Source organism: Rhinatrema bivittatum, chromosome 1 (genome assembly GCF_901001135.1).
Source record: "Rhinatrema bivittatum chromosome 1, aRhiBiv1.1, whole genome shotgun sequence".
Taxonomy (NCBI): Eukaryota; Metazoa; Chordata; class Amphibia; order Gymnophiona; family Rhinatrematidae; genus Rhinatrema; species Rhinatrema bivittatum.
Window position 1 is genome coordinate 196855741 of NC_042615.1, and position 22647 is coordinate 196878387.

The following is a 22647-nucleotide window of genomic DNA, read 5'->3' on the forward strand; positions in this document are numbered from 1 at the left end:
TAATCCTTCTGTGTAAATATCCTGTCAATATTTTCACAGTCAATTTTCTCTAGCAGAACAAACCTGCGGTACAAATGTATATGGCCCATATTATTATCTACTTGCTGATTAACTTGTGCTCATTAAAATACTGGAAATAAATATAATAACAGCTTGAAACCTCGTGGCCATAAATGCCATTGCCACTTGATGCTCAGAAAAAAGGTTTTAGACAGGAATCGTAATACAGTGTCTTCATTGAAAGAATAATTTTACAAAAGTGAAATATGACTTTTATACACATAAGAGAAGAGGTGAAACTCAAACCCACAGAAATCACAAAAATATCATGTTTAGATTAAGGTGAGTTGAATCAGCTATTCCTACTCGGTAGGTGTCTTACGACATGGGTGGAAATATTGAGTTGTTTGAATCCCTATAGCTGTATGAAATGTGACTTAGGCAAAGATTGTGAGAGCCAATTTCTGCTGAAAAAACGGTTTTTCTCCAAGCCTGACTAGCTCAGTCGGTAGAGCATGAGACTCTTAATCTCAGGGTCATGGGTTCAAGCCCCATGTTGGGCGAATGGGTATTCACTTTTTCTATTTCAGTAATTCATTAGGAAACCTACAAAAATGTTAGTGAAGCATTGGGTGGTTGGCAGGTTCTAATGGCCTGAATTGGCAACTGTTGGAAACAGGATGCTGTTCTTGATGTATGGCTGGTCTCACCCAGTATGGCATGTCCTTATGGGTATCTCCTTTTCTGAACATTTAAGCAACTTAAGGTGCCAGAAAAAAATATACTATCGGTTTCCAACCTGCAGAGCAGAAATGACAACTTCATATGCTTCTCAGAAAAAAGGAAACCATGTTCAAAATCACAAATATTCTCCCAAGGGGAACCACTTTCTAGAAATTAGCAAGGAATTGTACTTCTTCCTGGGTGAACATGCTGTCGCTGTTTCCTCAATCAATTCGCGATAGCAGAGCAAATCTGCAATACATAATATATGGCTTTTACTAGAATCTATTTTGACCGGAAAGCTAGTATGGTGTCTTGAATGAAATACTGTGTATTCCCATGAGAATTCTGACATTTTATTTCAGTCTCTCCATACTGGGCTGCTTTCTATTGATGGACCAATTTACAGAAAAAAAAAAGATTACAAGATTTTTGTAAACCTTTACGTGTTATGAAAAAGGCATGAACATCTAATAAAAATGAGAAGAAAGGAGAAGAAAAATTAAGTCAAATACTGAGAAAGGAAAACAAGGCAGGATGAACTTAGAAGTGAATTTACAAGGAAGCATAAACTGAAATAATGAAAGCAGAAAAATTCAAACATTCAAAGAAAAAATCAATGTTCACAAAACTTTCATTCTCAGTGACTTTGAATCAGAGGTGCTTCTACTCAGTATGGAGAATTTCCTCACTCATTGTGTTCCGTAGTTGTCGTGGACGTCCTGGAATCTTCATGCTGCATTATGAGCAAAATGTCCTCAGTACTTGGGAGAAAATATACAGGATCCTCCAAGCAGCTAAAACGGGAATGAAAGAGGATCTTAAAGTAGGACCCTCCCATTTCATAATGAATGAAGAGCAAAGGCTTCTTATGGAGAAGCGTTGACCCCCTCTTGCAAAGCTCTGTGATACTTTACAGGTTTTTCCCTTAATTAAGATGACCAGAATCACATCCTGTAGATGTGAAGGTCCAGGAATATCTGTGAATGGCCACGAAGATCAGTGAAATGCTTTTTAAGGTAGTTAATTAAGCCTCAAAGAATGGACAATGAACTTAGCACCCAGAATGCTAATATTCAACACACTTTCTCTCTGAGAAATACCATGAAAGTGAATATTAATTTTAAACCTATTTTGCCAGATTTTAACTCTTTCCTTACAATTTAATGCAACAGTTTGTTATGATCAATGTGGTATAGTTTCTGCAAGCTCATCTGTTTTCTTTAAAGTAATCTCTAAAGGTTTTAATTCAATTTTAGTTTAGCATTAAATTCAGCACCCTTATGAGTGTTTAAAAGAAGTATTATTTTTCTAGTGAACAGAGACCCCCCTCTCTATGGAGTTTTTAACGGTAGCTAAGCGAAGGTGATGGTACATGATAATTATGTTTCATAGGGGGTTACTTTTGTTATATAGTCACCTGAAATTGAATTTAGTCAAATAGTTCAAATGAGAAGGAAGTATTCTCTTTAATTCTCAGAAAGAATGTAATTCTTCTCAGGTGAACTTTCTGATCATGCTTTGTGAAGCATTTCACCCAATAATAACCAGCATGACTATTATAATGAGAGGTCTCCATGAAAATATGTCAGAAATAACATATAACAATTACCATTGATCTAATTGGCAGGTACAAAATCTAATATTAGTGTCAACTGTGAGTGCACAGCTTAAAAAAATGTTTTATTCTTATGACAAATAAACCATGTTGAAATGTCCAAATAATTCACACAACTGGAAGCACTTTCTAGAATATATCAAAAATCGTAATCCTTCTTGTGTAAATATCCTGTCAATATTTTCACAGTCAATTTTCTCTAGCAGAACAAACCTGCGGTACAAATGTATATGGCCCATATTATTATCTACTTGCTGATTAACTTGTGCTCATTAAAATACTGGAAATAAATATAATAACAGCTTGAAACCTCGTGGCCATAAATGCCATTGCCACTTGATGCTCAGAAAAAAGGTTTTAGACAGGAATCGTAATACAGTGTCTTCATTGAAAGAATAATTTTACAAAAGTGAAATATGACTTTTATACACATAAGAGAAGAGGTGAAACTCAAACCCAGAGAAATCACAAAAATATCATGTTTAGATTAAGGTGAGCTGAATCAGCTATTCCTACTCGGTAGGTGTCCTACGACATGGGTGCAAATATTGAGTTGTTTGAATCCCTATAGCTGTATGAAATGTGACTTAGGCAAAGATTGTGAGAGCCAATTTCTGCTGAAAAAACTGTTGTTCTCCAAGCCTGACTAGCTCAGTCGGTAGAGCATGAGACTCTTAATCTCAGGGTCATGGGTTCAAGCCCCATGTTGGGCGAATGGGTATTCACTTTTTCTATTTCAGTAATTCATTAGGAAACCTACAAAAATGTTAGTGAAGCATTGGGTGGTTGGCAGGTTCTAATGGCCTGAATTGGCAACTGTTGGAAACAGGATGCTGTTCTTGATGTATGGCTGGTCTCACCCAGTATGGCATGTCCTTATGGGTATCTCCTTTTCTGAACATTTAAGCAACTTAAGGTGCCAGAAAAAAATATACTATCAGTTTCCAACCTGCAGAGCAGAAATGACAACTTCATATGCTTCTCAGAAAAAAGGAAACCATGTTCAAAATCACAAATATTCTCCCAAGGGGAACCACTTTCTAGAAATTAGCAAGGAATTGTACTTCTTCCTGGGTGAACATGCTGTCGCTGTTTCCTCAATCAATTCGCGATAGCAGAGCAAATCTGCAATACATAATATATGGCTTTTACTAGAATCTATTTTGACCGGAAAGCTAGTATGGTGTCTTGAATGAAATACTGTGTATTCCCATGAGAATTCTGACATTTTATTTCAGTCTCTCCATACTGGGCTGCTTTCTATTGATGGACCAATTTACAGAAAAAAAAAAGATTACAAGATTTTTGTAAACCTTTCCGTGTTATGAAAAAGGCATGAACATCTAATAAAAATGAGAAGAAAGGAGAAGAAAAATTAAGTCATATACTGAGAAAGGAAAACAAGGCAGGATGAACTTAGAAGTGAATTTACAAGGAAGCATAAACTGAAATAATGAAAGCAGAAAAATTCAAACATTCAAAGAAAAATTCAATGTTCACAAAACTTTCATTCTCAGTGACTTTGAATCAGAGGTGCTTCTACTCAGTATGGAGAATTTCCTCACTCATTGTGTTCCGTAGTTGTCGTGGACGTCCTGGAATCTTCATGCTGCATTATGAGTAAAATGTCCTCAGTACTTGGGAGAAAATATACAGGATCCTCCAAGCAGCTAAAACGGGAATGAAAGAGGATCTTAAAGTAGGACCCACCCATTTCATAATGAATGAAGAGCAAAGGCTTCTTATGGAGAAGCTTTGACCCTCTCTTGCAAAGCTCTGTGATACTTTACAGGTTTTTCCCTTAATTAAGATGACCAGAATCACATCCTGTAGATGTGAAGGTCCAGGAATATCTGTGAATGGCCACGAAGATCAGTGAAATGCTTTTTAAGGTAGTTAATTAAGCCTCAAAGAATGGACAATGAACTTAGCACCCAGAATGCTAATATTCAACACACTTTCTCTCTGAGAAATACCATGAAAGTGAATATTAATTTTAAACCTATTTTGCCAGATTTTAACTCTTTGCTTACAATTTAATGCAACAGTTTGTTATGATCAATGTGGTATAGTTTCTGCAAGCTCATCTGTTTTCTTTAAAGTAATCTCTAAAGGTTTTAATTCAATTTTAGTTTAGCATTAAATTCAGCACCCTTATGAGTGTTTAAAAGAAGTATTATTTTTCTAGTGAACAGAGACCCCCTCTCTATGGAGTTTTTAACGGTAGCTAAGCGAAGGTGATGATACATGATAACTATGTTTCATAGGGGGTTACTTTTGTTATATAGTCACCTGAAATTGAATTTAGTCAAATAGTTCAAATGAGAAGGAAGTATTCTCTTTAATTCTCAGAAAGAATGTAATTCTTCTCAGGTGAACTTTCTGATCATGCTTTGTGAAGCATTTCACCCAATAATAACCAGCATGACTATTATAATGAGAGGTCTCCATGAAAATATGTCAGAAATAACATATAACAATTACCATTGATCTAATTGGCAGGTACAAAATCTAATATTAGTGTCAACTGTGAGTGCACAGCTTAAAAAAATGTTTTATTCTTATGACAAATAAACCATGTTGAAATGTCCAAATAATTCACACAACTGGAAGCACTTTCTAGAATATATCAAAAATCGTAATCCTTCTTGTGTAAATATCCTGTCAATATTTTCACAGTCAATTTTCTCTAGCAGAACAAACCTGCGGTACAAATGTATATGGCCCATATTATTATCTACTTGCTGATTAACTTGTGCTCATTAAAATACTGGAAATAAATATAATAACAGCTTGAAACCTCGTGGCCATAAATGCCATTGCCACTTGATGCTCAGAAAAAAGGTTTTAGACAGGAATCGTAATACAGTGTCTTCATTGAAAGAATAATTTTACAAAAGTGAAATATGACTTTTATACACATAAGAGAAGAGGTGAAACTCAAACCCAGAGAAATCACAAAAATATCATGTTTAGATTAAGGTGAGCTGAATCAGCTATTCCTACTCGGTAGGTGTCCTACGACATGGGTGCAAATATTGAGTTGTTTGAATCCCTATAGCTGTATGAAATGTGACTTAGGCAAAGATTGTGAGAGCCAATTTCTGCTGAAAAAACGGTTATTGTCCAAGCCTGACTAGCTCAGTCGGTAGAGCATGAGACTCTTAATCTCAGGGTCATGGGTTCAAGCCCCATGTTGGGCGAATGGGTATTCACTTTTTCTATTTCAGTAATTCATTAGGAAACCTACAAAAATGTTAGTGAAGCATTGGGTGGTTGGCAGGTTCTAATGGCCTGAATTGGCAACTGTTGGAAACAGGATGCTGTTCTTGATGTATGGCTGGTCTCACCCAGTATGGCATGTCCTTATGGGTATCTCCTTTTCTGAACATTTAAGCAACTTAAGGTGCCAGAAAAAAATATACTATCGGTTTCCAACCTGCAGAGCAGAAATGACAACTTCATATGCTTCTCAGAAAAAAGGAATCCATGTTCAAAATCACAAATATTCTCCCAAGGGGAACCACTTTCTAGAAATTAGCAAGGAATTGTACTTCTTCCTGGGTGAACATGCTGTCGCTGTTTCCTCAATCAATTCGCGATAGCAGAGCAAATCTGCAATACATAATATATGGCTTTTACTAGAATCTATTTTGACCGGAAAGCTAGTATGGTGTCTTGAATGAAATACTGTGTATTCCCATGAGAATTCTGACATTTTATTTCAGTCTCTCCATACTGGGCTGCTTTCTATTGATGGACCAATTTACAGAAAAAAAAAAGATTACAAGATTTTTGTAAACCTTTACGTGTTATGAAAAAGGCATGAACATCTAATAAAAATGAGAAGAAAGGAGAAGAAAAATTAAGTCAAATACTGAGAAAGGAAAACAAGGCAGGATGAACTTAGAAGTGAATTTACAAGGAAGCATAAACTGAAATAATGAAAGCAGAAAAATTCAAACATTCAAAGAAAAAATTCAATGTTCACAAAACTTTCATTCTCAGTGACTTTGAATCAGAGGTGCTTCTACTCAGTATGGAGAATTTCCTCACTCATTGTGTTCCGTAGTTGTCGTGGACGTCCTGGAATCTTCATGCTGCATTATGAGCAAAATGTCCTCAGTACTTGGGAGAAAATATACAGGATCCTCCAAGCAGCTAAAACGGGAATGAAAGAGGATCTTAAAGTAGGACCCACCCATTTCATAATGAATGAAGAGCAAAGGCTTCTTATGGAGAAGCTTTGACCCTCTCTTGCAAAGCTCTGTGATACTTTACAGGTTTTTCCCTTAATTAAGATGACCAGAATCACATCCTGTAGATGTGAAGGTCCAGGAATATCTGTGAATGGCCACGAAGATCAGTGAAATGCTTTTTAAGGTAGTTAATTAAGCCTCAAAGAATGGACAATGAACTTAGCACCCAGAATGCTAATATTCAACACACTTTCTCTCTTTGAGAAATACCTTGAAAGTGAATATTAATTTTAAACCTATTTTGCCAGATTTTAACTCATTTGCTTACAATTTAATGCAACAGTTTGTTATGATCAATGTGGTATAGTTTCTGCAAGCTCATCTGTTTTCTTTAAAGTAATCTCTAAAGGTTTTAATTCAATTTCAGTGTAGCATTAAATTCAGCACCCTTATGAGTGTTTAAAAGAAGTATTATTTTTCTAGTGAACAGAGACCCCCTCTCTATGGAGTTTTTAACGGTAGCTAAGCGAAGGTGATGGTACATGATAATTATGTTTCATAGGGGGTTACTTTTGTTATATAGTCACCTGAAATTGAATTTAGTCAAATAGTTCAAATGAGAAGGAAGTATTCTCTTTAATTCTCAGAAAGAATGTAATTCTTCTCAGGTGAACTTTCTGATCATGCTTTGTGAAGCATTTCACCCAATAATAACCAGCATGACTATTATAATGAGAGGTCTCCATGAAAATATGTCAGAAATAACATATAACAATTACCATTGATCTAATTGGCAGGTACAAAATCTAATATTAGTGTCAACTGTGAGTGCACAGCTTAAAAAAATGTTTTATTCTTATGACAAATAAACCATGTTGAAATGTCCAAATAATTCACACAACTGGAAGCACTTTCTAGAATATATCAAAAATCGTAATCCTTCTTGTGTAAATATCCTGTCAATATTTTCACAGTCAATTTTCTCTAGCAGAACAAACCTGCGGTACAAATGTATATGGCCCATATTATTATCTACTTGCTGATTAACTTGTGCTCATTAAAATACTGGAAATAAATATAATAACAGCTTGAAACCTCGTGGCCATAAATGCCATTGCCACTTGATGCTCAGAAAAAAGGTTTTAGACAGGAATCGTAATACAGTGTCTTCATTGAAAGAATAATTTTACAAAAGTGAAATATGACTTTTATACACATAAGAGAAGAGGTGAAACTCAAACCCACAGAAATCACAAAAATATCATGTTTAGATTAAGGTGAGCTGAATCAGCTATTCCTACTCGGTAGGTGTCCTACGACATGGGTGCAAATATTGCGTTGTTTGAATCCCTATAGCTGTATGAAATGTGACTTAGGCAAAGATTGTGAGAGCCAATTTCTGCTGAAAAAACGGTTATTGTCCAAGCCTGACTAGCTCAGTCGGTAGAGCATGAGACTCTTAATCTCAGGGTCATGGGTTCAAGCCCCATGTTGGGCGAATGGGTATTCACTTTTTCTATTTCAGTAATTCATTAGGAAACCTACAAAAATGTTAGTGAAGCATTGGGTGGTTGGCAGGTTCTAATGGCCTGAATTGGCAACTGTTGGAAACAGGATGCTGTTCTTGATGTATGGCTGGTCTCACCCAGTATGGCATGTCCTTATGGGTATCTCCTTTTCTGAACATTTAAGCAACTTAAGGTGCCAGAAAAAAATATACTATCAGTTTCCAACCTGCAGAGCAGAAATGACAACTTCATATGCTTCTCAGAAAAAAGGAAACCATGTTCAAAATCACAAATATTCTCCCAAGGGGAACCACTTTCTAGAAATTAGCAAGGAATTGTACTTCTTCCTGGGTGAACATGCTGTCGCTGTTTCCTCAATCAATTCGCGATAGCAGAGCAAATCTGCAATACATAATATATGGCTTTTACTAGAATCTATTTTGACCGGAAAGCTAGTATGGTGTCTTGAATGAAATACTGTGTATTCCCATGAGAATTCTGACATTTTATTTCAGTCTCTCCATACTGGGCTGCTTTCTATTGATGGACCAATTTACAGAAAAAAAAAAGATTACAAGATTTTTGTAAACCTTTACGTGTTATGAAAAAGGCATGAACATCTAATAAAAATGAGAAGAAAGGAGAAGAAAAATTAAGTCATATACTGAGAAAGGAAAACAAGGCAGGATGAACTTAGAAGTGAATTTACAAGGAAGCATAAACTGAAATAATGAAAGCAGAAAAATTCAAACATTCAAAGAAAAAATTCAATGTTCACAAAACTTTCATTCTCAGTGACTTTGAATCAGAGGTGCTTCTACTCAGTATGGAGAATTTCCTCACTCATTGTGTTCCGTAGTTGTCGTGGACGTCCTGGAATCTTCATGCTGCATTATGAGCAAAATGTCCTCAGTACTTGGGAGAAAATATACAGGATCCTCCAAGCAGCTAAAACGGGAATGAAAGAGGATCTTAAAGTAGGACCCACCCATTTCATAATGAATGAAGAGCAAAGGCTTCTTATGGAGAAGCTTTGACCCTCTCTTGCAAAGCTCTGTGATACTTTACAGGTTTTTCCCTTAATTAAGATGATCAGAATCACATCCTGTAGATGTGAAGGTCCAGGAATATCTGTGAATGGCCACGAAGATCAGTGAAATGCTTTTTAAGGTAGTTAATTAAGCCTCAAAGAATGGACAATGAACTTAGCACCCAGAATGCTAATATTCAACACACTTTCTCTCTTTGAGAAATACCTTGAAAGTGAATATTAATTTTAAACCTATTTTGCCAGATTTTAACCATTTGCTTACAATTTAATGCAACAGTTTGTTATGATCAATGTGGTATAGTTTCTGCAAGCTCATCTGTTTTCTTTAAAGTAATCTCTAAAGGTTTTAATTCAATTTCAGTTTAGCATTAAATTCAGCACCCTTATGAGTGTTTAAAAGAAGTATTATTTTTCTAGTGAACAGAGACCCCCTCTCTATGGAGTTTTTAACGGTAGCTAAGCGAAGGTGATGATACATGATAACTATGTTTCATAGGGGGTTACTTTTGTTATATAGTCACCTGAAATTGAATTTAGTCAAATAGTTCAAATGAGAAGGAAGTATTCTCTTTAATTCTCAGAAAGAATGTAATTCTTCTCAGGTGAACTTTCTGATCATGCTTTGTGAAGCATTTCACCCAATAATAACCAGCATGACTATTATAATGAGAGGTCTCCATGAAAATATGTCAGAAATAACATATAACAATTACCATTGATCTAATTGGCAGGTACAAAATCTAATATTAGTGTCAACTGTGAGTGCACAGCTTAAAATAATGTTTTATTCTTATGACAATTAAACCATGTTGAAATGTCCAAATAATTCACACAACTGGAAGCACTTTCTAGAATATATAAAAAATAGTAATCCTTCTTGTGTAAATATCCTGTCAATATTTTCACAGTCAATTTTCTCTAGCAGAACAAACCTGCGGTACAAATGTATATGGCCCATATTATTATCTACTTGCTGATTAACTTGTGCTCATTAAAATACTGGAAATAAATATAATAACAGCTTGAAACCTCGTGGCCATAAATGCCATTGCCACTTGATGCTCAGAAAAAAGGTTTTAGACAGGAATCGTAATACAGTGTCTTCATTGAAAGAATAATTTTACAAAAGTGAAATATGACTTTTATACACATAAGAGAAGAGGTGAAACTCAAACCCACAGAAATCACAAAAATATCATGTTTAGATTAAGGTGAGCTGAATCAGCTATTCCTACTCGGTAGGTGTCCTACGACATGGGTGCAAATATTGAGTTGTTTGAATCCCTATAGCTGTATGAAATGTGACTTAGGCAACGATTGTGAGAGCCAATTTCTGCTGAAAAAACTGTTGTTCTCCAAGCCTGACTAGCTCAGTCGGTAGAGCATGAGACTCTTAATCTCAGGGTCATGGGTTCAAGCCCCATGTTGGGCGAATGGGTATTCACTTTTTCTATTTCAGTAATTCATTAGGAAACCTACAAAAATGTTAGTGAAGCATTGGGAGGTTGGCAGGTTCTTATGGCCTGAATTGGCAACTGTTGGAAACAGGATGCTGTTCTTGATGTATGGCTGGTCTGACCCAGTATGGCATGTCCTTATGGGTATCTCCTTTTCTGAACATTTAAGCAACTTAAGGTGCCAGAAAAAAATATACTATCAGTTTCCAACCTGCAGAGCAGAAATGACAACTTCATATGCTTCTCAGAAAAAAGGAATCCATGTTCAAAATCACAAATATTCTCCCAAGGGGAACCACTTTCTAGAAATTAGCAAGGAATTGTACTTCTTCCTGGGTGAACATGCTGTCGCTGTTTCCTCAATCAATTCGCGATAGCAGAGCAAATCTGCAATACATAATATATGGCTTTTACTAGAATCTATTTTGACCGGAAAGCTAGTATGGTGTCTTGAATGAAATACTGTGTATTCCCATGAGAATTCTGACATTTTATTTCATTCTCTCCATACTGGGCTGCTTTCTATTGATGGACCAATTTACAGAAAAAAAAAAGATTACAAGATTTTTGTAAACCTTTACGTGTTATGAAAAAGGCATGAACATCTAATAAAAATGAGAAGAAAGGAGAAGAAAAATTAAGTCATATACTGAGAAAGGAAAACAAGGCAGGATGAACTTAGAAGTGAATTTACAAGGAAGCATAAACTGAAATAATGAAAGCAGAAAAATTCAAACATTCAAAGAAAAAAATCAATGTTCACAAAACTTTCATTCTCAGTGACTTTGAATCAGAGGTGCTTCTACTCAGTATGGAGAATTTCCTCACTCATTGTGTTCCGTAGTTGTCGTGGACGTCCTGGAATCTTCATGCTGCATTATGAGCAAAATGTCCTCAGTACTTGGGAGAAAATATTCAGGATCCTCCAAGCAGCTAAAATGGGAATGAAAGAGGATCTTAAAGTAGGACCCACCCATTTCATAATGAATGAAGAGCAAAGGCTTCTTATGGAGAAGCTTTGACCCTCTCTTGCAAAGCTCTGTGATACTTTACAGGTTTTTCCCTTAATTAAGATGATCAGAATCACATCCTGTAGATGTGAAGGTCCAGGAATATCTGTGAATGGCCACGAAGATCAGTGAAATGCTTTTTAAGGTAGTTAATTAAGCCTCAAAGAATGGACAATGAACTTAGCACCCAGAATGCTAATATTCAACACACTTTCTCTCTTTGAGAAATACCTTGAAAGTGAATATTAATTTTAAACCTATTTTGCCAGATTTTAACTATTTGCTTACAATTTAATGCAACAGTTTGTTATGATCAATGTGGTATAGTTTCTGCAAGCTCATCTGTTTTCTTTAAAGTAATCTCTAAAGGTTTTAATTCAATTTCAGTTTAGCATTAAATTCAGTACCCTTATGAGTGTTTAAAAGAAGTATTATTTTTCTAGTGAACAGAGACCCCCTCTCTATGGAGTTTTTAACGGTAGCTAAGCGAAGGTGATGGTACATGATAACTATGTTTCATAGGGGGTTACTTTTGTTATATAGTCACCTGAAATTGAATTTAGTCAAATAGTTCAAATGAGAAGGAAGTATTCTCTTTAATTCTCAGAAAGAATGTAATTCTTCTCAGGTGAACTTTCTGATCATGCTTTGTGAAGCATTTCACCCAATAATAACCAGCATGACTATTATAATGAGAGGTCTCCATGAAAATATGTCAGAAATAACATATAACAATTACCATTGATCTAATTGGCAGGTACAAAATCTAATATTAGTGTCAACTGTGAGTGCACAGCTTAAAAAAATGTTTTATTCTTATGACAATTAAACCATGTTGAAATGTCCAAATAATTCACACAACTGGAAGCACTTTCTAGAATATATAAAAAATCGTAATCCTTCTTGTGTAAATATCCTGTCAATATTTTCACAGTCAATTTTCTCTAGCAGAACAAACCTGCGGTACAAATGTATATGGCCCATATTATTATCTACTTGCTGATTAACTTGTGCTCATTAAAATACTGGAAATAAATATAATAACAGCTTGAAACCTCGTGGCCATAAATGCCATTGCCACTTGATGCTCAGAAAAAAGGTTTTAGACAGGAATCGTAATACAGTGTCTTCATTGAAAGAATAATTTTACAAAAGTGAAATATGACTTTTATACACATAAGAGAAGAGGTGAAACTCAAACCCACAGAAATCACAAAAATATCATGTTTAGATTAAGGTGAGCTGAATCAGCTATTCCTACTCGGTAGGTGTCCTACGACATGGGTGCAAATATTGAGTTGTTTGAATCCCTATAGCTGTATGAAATGTGACTTAGGCAACGATTGTGAGAGCCAATTTCTGCTAAAAAAAACAGTTGTTCTCCAAGCCTGACTAGCTCAGTCGGTAGAGCATGAAACTCTTAATCTCAGGGTCATGGGTTCAAGCCCCATGTAGGGCGAATGGGTATTCACTTTTTCTATTTCAGTAATTCATTAGGAAACCTACAAAAATGTTAGTGAAGCATTGGGTGGTTGGCAGGTTCTTATGGCCTGAATTGGCAACTGTTGGAAACAGGATGCTGTTCTTGATGTATGGCTGGTCTCACCCAGTATGGCATGTCCTTATGGGTATCTCCTTTTCTGAACATTTAAGCAACTTAAGGTGCCAGAAAAAAATATACTATCAGTTTCCAACCTGCAGAGCAGAAATGACAACTTCATATGCTTCTCAGAAAAAAGGAAACCATGTTCAAAATCACAAATATTCTCCCAAGGGGAACCACTTTCTAGAAATTAGCAAGGAATTGTACTTCTTCCTGGGTGAACATGCTGTCGCTGTTTCCTCAATCAATTCGCGATAGCAGAGCAAATCTGCAATACATAATATATGGCTTTTACTAGAATCTATTTTGACCGGAAAGCTAGTATGGTGTCTTGAATGAAATACTGTGTATTCCCATGAGAATTCTGACATTTTATTTCATTCTCTCCATACTGGGCTGCTTTCTATTGATGGACCAATTTACAGAAAAAAAAAAGATTACAAGATTTTTGTAAACCTTTACGTGTTATGAAAAAGGCATGAACATCTAATAAAAATGAGAAGAAAGGAGAAGAAAAATTAAGTCATATACTGAGAAAGGAAAACAAGGCAGGATGAACTTAGAAGTGAATTTACAAGGAAGCATAAACTGAAATAATGAAAGCAGAAAAATTCAAACATTCAAAGAAAAAATCAATGTTCACAAAACTTTCATTCTCAGTGACTTTGAATCAGAGGTGCTTCTACTCAGTATGGAGAATTTCCTCACTCATTGTGTTCCGTAGTTGTCGTGGACGTCCTGGAATCTTCATGCTGCATTATGAGCAAAATGTCCTCAGTACTTGGGAGAAAATATACAGGATCCTCCAAGCAGCTAAAACGGGAATGAAAGAGGATCTTAAAGTAGGACCCACCCATTTCATAATGAATGAAGAGCAAAGGCTTCTTATGGAGAAGCTTTGACCCTCTCTTGCAAAGCTCTGTGATACTTTACAGGTTTTTCCCTTAATTAAGATGATCAGAATCACATCCTGTAGATGTGAAGGTCCAGGAATATCTGTGAATGGCCACGAAGATCAGTGAAATGCTTTTTAAGGTAGTTAATTAAGCCTCAAAGAATGGACAATGAACTTAGCACCCAGAATGCTAATATTCAACACACTTTCTCTCTGAGAAATACCATGAAAGTGAATATTAATTTTAAACCTATTTTGCCAGATTTTAACTCTTTCCTTACAATTTAATGCAACAGTTTGTTATGATCAATGTGGTATAGTTTCTGCAAGCTCATCTGTTTTCTTTAAAGTAATCTCTAAAGGTTTTAATTCAATTTTAGTTTAGCATTAAATTCAGCACCCTTATGAGTGTTTAAAAGAAGTATTATTTTTCTAGTGAACAGAGACCCCCTCTCTGGAGTTTTTAACGGTAGCTAAGCGAAGGTGATGATACATGATAACTATGTTTCATAGGGGGTTACTTTTGTTATATAGTCACCTGAAATTGAATTTAGTCAAATAGTTCAAATGAGAAGGAAGTATTCTCTTTAATTCTCAGAAAGAATGTAATTCTTCTCAGGTGAACTTTCTGATCATGCTTTGTGAAGCATTTCACCCAATAATAACCAGCATGACTATTATATGGCCCATATTATTATCTACTTGCTGATTAAATTGTGCTCATTAAAATACTGGAAATAAATATAATAACAGCTTGAAACCTCGTGGCCATAAATGTTTAGATTAAGGTGAGCTGAATCTGCAATTCCTACTCGGTAGGTGTCTTACAACATGGGTGCAAATATTGAGTTGTTATGAGAGATTTATAGTAATGGTCAGGGGCTGGTTGACCTATCGGGGGATTGGGCATCCCCCGGTGGGCCGGTCTACCTGGTCATGTGGTCTCGACCGCGTGGCTCTTCTTCAGCCCAGCCCCAGCCTCAATGCCTTCGCCTAGCCGGCAGGTGCCGAAGAAATACAAATCGAGGCCGGTGGGGGCCGAAGAAAAGAAGATCAGCCAAGTGAGCGAGTGGCGCGCGGGCCAAAGAAATGAAGATGGGAACCTCCAGCCAGCCCCAGCTGGAGAAATTAAAATCGAGGCCGGCGGCGGCTGAAGAAAAGAAGATGGGCGCTGGGAGGCGCCCATCTTCTTTTCTTTGGCCTCCGCCGGCTTTGATTTTAATTTCTTCGGCCTCCGCCGGAGACAGCCGGCCCCCGAATGCCGGTGGGGGCCGAATAAATTAAAATCGAGGCTGGCGGCGGCGGAGGCCGAAGCAAAGAAGATGGGCGCCTCTCAGCCAGCCTCAAGCAGGGGCCAACTGGGCGGCGCCCATCTTCTTTTCTTCAGCCCCCGCCAGAGACCAAGAGGGCCGAAGACATTAAAATCGAGGCCAGCGGGGGCAGAAGAAGTGAACACCGGTCTGCTAACCGCCGCCGGAGACCAGCTGTTCAACCTTGGATCGGAAGGGTGCTTCTGTGTGTATGTGAAAAAGGAGTGGTGTGTGTGTATGAGAAAGGAATGGTGCTTCTGTATGTGTATATACGGTATGTATGTGAGAGAGGAATCTGCCAGTTAAAAAAAAAAATTTGTGCTGGTAGTGCAACTTTTGAAAAGTTGGATGAAAGATTATATTACTGAATGTTAAGCATCCCTCTTCTAGAAAATAAAATTTAGCAAAGTGGGTAGAGACAAATACTAAAGCAAAAAAAATTAAACTATTTAAAATGTTCATCTCAGCAAAATCACAAATTTAAGATACTGATGCCAGGTTTTGTTTTTTTTTTAGCATAATTTAAGCATGAAGACTAGAATAGTTCCAATCTGAAATGGTTTTGCTATTTTTTTTTAAGCCTTTAGAAAATGTATATTTTTAAATGACTAAGACTGGAATCTTGATGGAGGGAGGGGGCGCCGAACAAAATAAGTCTCTTGCCCCAGGCGCCAAATTGTCTAGCTATGCCACTGTATCAAATCAGTAGTGTTAAAAAGATGAGATTTGTTCAATGTACTCTCAACCTAGCTTGATGAACTCTCTAACTAGCTGCTATTAAGCTAGGACAAGAATACAATGTACAAATCTCATCTTTGTGTACCTTTCATCACTCCAAATCATATAAATTCTTCATTCATGTCTACTGTGCTGTTTGGACCTCTGAATGTGCATGTAAAACTGCTCCCCAAAACCTAGGCCACCACCAAAACTTCACCTCCAGTTACTTGTTGCCCCTGTTACAGTGGTATAAATAGTTTATTTATATGAGATGAATTATAAAGAGTCTCTCTCTCTCTCTCTCTCTCCCCAGCCCAAAATGCAATAAAAGCAAAATGATGAATCTAGCTCTAAGTTAGCTATTTTGAAATATATAAACAGTATCCCATCAACTAACAGGATCTTTAACAGCCACTGAACTAAGTAAGCAAGTTAGGAACATGAGTGCCAAATGTGTGAGGTCCTAGGGGTGTATTAAAACTCTTCAGTTGTGGATGTTTGCCAGGTAACAGGTTTCACTTAATAGGCAGAGTTAAGCTAACAAGCTTCACTGTTTGAAAGCCTTATGCAGAAAAATCATTGCACTTCGATCGGCTCCAGCAAGATGAAAGAAATGTCTCAGATGTAGGAGGGCTAGCAGTAGAAGTACAGTTATACACAAACCTGTGCTTATATCTCCTACAATCCAAGTATGCTGAAACTTTATTAACATTGCCCTTATATTGGTCACCCTCTATAGATGAGTAAGAAAAAATAAAAAAGGCCTTTAAATTCAATATTGGGTACTGTCTTTATTCACTTGGTGGCCGATGCAATACAGGCATTAATAGCTGAGCGTTCCTAAAACTAGTACCGAAAAGCAGATAAACTGCTTTTGCAATATTAAGTAGGAGGAAAAACTAAAGTAAATTAACAAAATTATCAAAAAAAAAAGTTAAAAAAAAGCACCTGCAGTCGGGTGCAAGAAACGGACGCTCAATTGAGAAGCGTCCATTTCCTGAACCCCTGGCAGTGCAGCGTTTAGGAAATCCGACACTGATAAAATAGGGTTCTCGGGCTCTCTATATAAAAAAAACATTATTTTTTGAGAGACCTAGGCTGAAACCTATAAGTCTTTATCTTCCATACAGATTTGCTATATGTGCCTTCCATACTGTATTTTATATCTGCACAATAAACTGGGTCTGTGTACATGCAGGCTGTGTGAGACATGACATGTAGATGAGGGATACAATAACATATACCTGTATATATATATATATATATATATATATATATATATACACACACACATAGTGACCATTAACATAGAGTACAGGACTTGTGCATATATAAAGCTTTCATACTACAGCAAGTAAGCCAGGATGTCATCTTACATATGACATCCTGGCTACCCAAGCATAAGGTCTGATGAGTGAGTTTTTGAATCTCCTTCACATGGAAATATATAGTGACAAGGATACCAAGATGATGTAGTAATGATACCATGAGCAGATTCTGCTCCGATCATGCACACATTACTTGTGAGTCCCTGCTTTGTAGATCTTCTTGTTAGGAAATGGCTGAAACAGACAGATAAATTTGTGGCACAATATTTTTGGGGGGTTCTATAAGACAGAGAATCAATTCTATGTAGTTTTCTCAAATACTGTCCTTATTGGAATCCCAATTCTATGGCCATTCAAAATTTGCTCTGCTCTTTGCCCTGTAGCCTGATTGATTAGGCCTGGCACAGCTAATTTTGTATAGAATCAAGGTAAGTATATATTATGTTATAGAGGTGATACTAACAAGGCAGGCACCAACCTCCCAGGCATTAGCAATAAACACATAACTAGAGATTAAAGATTGAGGCACAGCTCTTACCTAGAAGCCAATCATGGCCCTTAACACTTTCTCAAAATGCTCAAATATTGCTGATTGCAAAGCATACAGGAATCATGTGTAGCTCCCAGATGCCTGGGCAGAACATTAAGAATGTACGTTTAAGCATCACATATCACTTGCACATTGAACAAGCAGAAGAGTTTTCAGTTGCGGGAAGCTTCCTCCCTGTTATGAGGTGGAAGGAATGTAACATGAGTGTAGTTTATAGCTCCCAGAAATGGGGCTGGACAGACAGGCACAGCGTTTGGTGTCAGGCCCTTGTAGTGACGTAAGGGCTGGATGGGCAGGCACAGCATTTGGGGTCAGGCCCTTGTAGTGATGTAAGCGCTGGATGGGCAGGCACAGCGTTTGGGGTCCGGCCCTTGGAGTGACATAAGGGCTGGATGGTAGAGATGTGCATTCGTTTATCATAAATTAGGCAATTTCAACAAAATTGCCTAATTTGTCATGGTTCAGGGGATGCGAACCACGAAATGGATTTTCCCCAAGCTTTGGGGAAAATTTGTTTTTCGGGCTAGTGCGGGGGGGGGGGGTGGGCACATTTATTTAAAAAAAAACAAAACACCTCAACCCTTCAAATTTACTGTATTACAATCCCCCCACCATCCCGATTCCTCCCCAAGACTTACTAAAGGCCCTGGTGGTCCAGCGGGGTCCCACGAGCGATCTCTCCCTCCAGACCGTCAGGCTGTGGGACCTGCTACGAATCAAAATGGCGCAGATGGCCCTTTGCCCTTGCTATGTCACAGGAGCTAGCGGTGCCATTGGTCGGCCCTGTCGCATGGTAGGAGCACAAGATGGTGCCGGCCATCCATTGCTCCTACCATGTGACAGGGGCCAACCAATAGCACCAGTAGCCCCTGTGACAGGGGCTACTGGTGCCATTGACAGGGGCATCAGTCACACTCTGTGCCTGCGCTGACTGCTCTTCCTCCTGATCATCATCATTTTCTTCTCTCCCCTCCAGCACTGAAGTGGAGGCTAAGACAGAACTAAATAATCCTCCTAAATCTTCTTCAGCTATTAATTTTTCCATTTCTGATGATGAGAATCGCACACAAGATGATTCTTCATCAACATCAGAAGCAAACAGTGTCTGTGCTACATTGTCAGAGCTAACTAGAGTGTGCTGTCGCACAGCTGCTTTTCGGTCTTGCCCTTTTGTCTTGCATGATTCAGCCGCCCCTTCCCTCACCTCCAAAACAACAGGGTCAGAAACAGGTGGTGGCTGTGCATCATCTTTAAATTTCAATTTTTTCTCTATGGAACTATGGAACTGCCTGCCCCTCCAGAGATTTTAGATTGGAACAGCTCCCTTTTTAACTTTAATGGGGGACTGGCACTGCCTTTTGAAGTGCCTCCTCTGCCAGTCCCAATCACTTGACCACGTCTAGCTTTCCCTGACATCATGGATTTAATGTCACTGCCTTCTAGGGATTTCAATTAAAAGAATTATTTATTGGTGACTGAACACCTCTGTACCAAGATATGTGAGTATGGAAAACTACACAGACAAACCTGCTGTACACTACAACTGAGACTGCTGTATGTGCACAAAAAAAATGTAAACTCCAGATGCCTACTGGGGATTTGGATTAAAAGAACACCGCTGTATCAATATATCAGGCCGATACAGTACAGTACACTCCGACGGAGCGCACTGTTAGCCTGCTATTGGACGCGTGTTTTCCCTTACCCCTTATTCAGTAAGGGGAGGAAAACACGCGTCCAACCCGCGGCACCTAATAGCGCCCTCAACATGCAAATGCATGTTGATGGCCCTATTAGGTATGCGCGCGGGATACAGAAAGTAAAATGTGCAGCCAAGCCGCACATTTTACTTTCAGAAATTAGCGCCGACCCAAAGGTCGGCGCTAATTTCTTCCGGCATTGGGAAAGTGGCTGTCGGGCCGCGGCTGTCGGGCCGAAAACCGGACGCTCAATTTTGCCGGCGTCTGGTTTCCGAACCCGTGGCTGTCAGCGGGCTCGAGAACCGACGCTGGCAAAATTGAGCGTCGGCTGTCAAACCCGCTGACAGCCGCCGCTCTTGTCAAAAAGGATGCGCTAGGGACCCTATCGTGTTTCTGCCGTGCTGCCTAATTTGCATAGTGAATCGCGAGCACCAGCAAGGGGCCGGTGCGCGCGCCGGGAGAGCGGGCATTCGTCCACTCTCCCGCGAACTTTACTGCATCGGCCCGTATGTGAGTGTGGAAAACTACACACACAAACAGACACACAGTGCAGTGCCTTGCTATACACTACAATTGAGACTGCTCTCTGTGCACAAAAAAAAATTAAAACTCCAGATGCCTACTGGGGATTTGGATTAAAAGAACACCGCTGTACCAATATATGTGAGTGTGGAAAACTACACACAAACACACACACACACACACAGTGCAGTGCCTTGCTGTACACTACAACTGAGACTACTCTCTGTGCACAAAAACTGAAACTCCAGAGAAAAGACTGGAAGCCTGAGCAAGCCCAATTCCTACAGTGATGCTGCTTGTTCTTTGAAAATACCAACTCCCAGACAGCCACTGCAACTCTCACACTATCTCCCACCCACACCACCCAAACCCTGCCTGCAACCTACCCCAGGGGGGTAAGAACAGCAGCAAAATGCCACTGCTGGCAGCTTGTCTCAGTGGGAGAGACAGAGAGACAGTCTGAGTTCAATAAAAAAAAAAAAAGTGCAGTAAAAAAAAGCCTGGCTGGCACAGCAGCAAAAAAGAACAAATATCTTTTTCTGCAATGTAAAATTAATTGGAGCAAACTATCAAAGTAGCAAGCAATATCAATTGAATATAGATTTGAGACACTCAGAGAGTAGCTCAAAGAGCACAGCAACCTCCTCAGACAAAAACCGAGAAGAAAGTGCACTGCATGGCGTGCCGCGTGCTATGCTTGCTTAAGGTAGAAATACAGCAGGAACATCATCACAGAGCACTGACAGCAGCAATTAGCTGAATTAGAAAAATGCTTCGCTCTGATACATTGGCATTCTGGTCTCCTTGCCAACCTGTCTGACCCACTCTATGACAAGGCTGTGAGGTCACTTATGACTCACAGGAAAGAGCTGGTTATTGCTATGGATACTCCCACATGGCCTTCTCCTATTTCAAACAGCTGCTAAGAAAGCACTGTGAACCAAAAGAATGAAACTAATATGATATGTTTCATTCATGGGGGATCGCATGCGTTTCGCAAACCCACAAATCAAACAAACAGGGACCTATTCGTAGCGGATTACACATTCGTTGAAAACAAATGCATATCCCTACTAAATGGTAAGTTTTCCAAATGAAGAAAGATGATTCATGGAGTGTACTGGGAGCTGTGCTGTTTAACAATAAGAACATAAGAAAATGCCATACTGGGTCAGACCAAGGGTCCATCAAGCCCAGCATCCTGTTTCCAACAGTGGCCAATCCAGGCCATAAGAACCTGGCAAGTACTCAAAAACTAAGTCTATTCCATGTTACCATTGCTAATGGCAGTGGCTATTCTCTAAGTGAACTTAATAGCAGGTAATGGACTTCTCCTCCAAGAACTTATCCAATCCTTTTTTAAACACAGCTATACTAACTGCACTAACCACATCCTCTGGCAACAAATTCCAGAGTTTAATTGTGTGTTGAGTAAAAAAGAACTTTCTCCGATTAGTTTTAAATGTGCCCCATGTCCTCTGGCAACAGATTCCGCAACTTGAATGTGCATTGAGTGAAAAAGTACTATCTACAATTTGTTTTAAATCTGATGGTTATTAATTTTGTGGAGAGTCCCCAATGCTTTAGTATTATGTGAGAGGGTAAATATGCATCCTTTATTTACCTGTTCCACCTCACTCATGATTTTTAAAACTTCTATCATGTCCCCTCTTAGCCATCTTTTTTCCAAATTGAACAGCCCTAACCTATGTATTCTCTATAGGGGATCCATTCCATCTCCTTTATCATCTTTGTTGCCTTTTCTAGTTCTACTATGACTTTTCTGAGATGGGGCAATTAGAACTGCACACAATACTCAAGATGCAGTTGCACCATGGATTGATAAAAAGGCAATAGGATATTCATCCTTTTATGTTCCATTCCTTATCAAATCATTCTGAGAGGCCTGCCGGTCTTAATGACTGGTAGGCCAATGTAATGCAGGCCCAGGCACGCTCTGAGAGCTGGCCTAGTCCGTGAGGGAGGGGGAGCTTAGAAGGGAGCCGGGTCAGATGAAGGTCATGAGGTTGGAGGGGAGTCAGGGTAAGGAGGGACTCAGACCCAGCACGAGGAGGATAGTGATTGGCGGGGGGACAAGGAGCTGCTGCTGTGCTGGCTGGCCAGGATTGGTCGGCGAGCATTTGATTGCAGCGTGTAGGGGGAGTCCCGGAGCAGCGTGATGCTGGTCCTGCATTTCGGCGCGGCTGCTCTGGGAACCAGATGGCCATTTTCCCTCCCATCCGCCCTTATTGTTGTTATGGTTATGTTTTGTGAGAGTTAGTTCGTTGCAGCGGATGGCCCGAGCCAATACAGCCTATACACTGGTTATCTGCTAAGATGGATTTATGTGGCAATTTGAGAATGGTTGACAACTGGGGAGTTGTTGGTTGCGGACTCCTTGCTGGCAGGCGGCGGGGGTCATCTGGCAAGCCTGGCTCCTTGCTGGTTGGCGG

At 38.8% G+C, this 22647-nt stretch overlaps 6 non-coding genes across 6 annotated transcripts; all 6 read left to right on the plus strand.

Moving 5' to 3' along the window:
* Nucleotides 1-490: 490 nt before the first annotated feature.
* Nucleotides 491-563, plus strand: TRNAK-CUU. The gene has a single exon. It is a non-coding gene; the product is annotated as a tRNA-Lys (tRNA).
* Nucleotides 564-2981: 2418 nt separating this feature from the next.
* On the plus strand, nt 2982-3054 carry TRNAK-CUU. Its single transcript has one exon. It is a non-coding gene; the product is annotated as a tRNA-Lys (tRNA).
* A 2417-nt stretch (nt 3055-5471) lies between these two features.
* TRNAK-CUU lies at nt 5472-5544 on the plus strand. The gene has a single exon. It is a non-coding gene; the product is annotated as a tRNA-Lys (tRNA).
* Nucleotides 5545-7965: 2421 nt separating this feature from the next.
* On the plus strand, nt 7966-8038 carry TRNAK-CUU. The gene has a single exon. It is a non-coding gene; the product is annotated as a tRNA-Lys (tRNA).
* Nucleotides 8039-10458: 2420 nt separating this feature from the next.
* TRNAK-CUU lies at nt 10459-10531 on the plus strand. The gene has a single exon. It is a non-coding gene; the product is annotated as a tRNA-Lys (tRNA).
* Nucleotides 10532-12952: 2421 nt separating this feature from the next.
* TRNAK-CUU lies at nt 12953-13025 on the plus strand. Its single transcript has one exon. It is a non-coding gene; the product is annotated as a tRNA-Lys (tRNA).
* The last annotated feature ends 9622 nt before the right edge of the window (nt 13026-22647 follow it).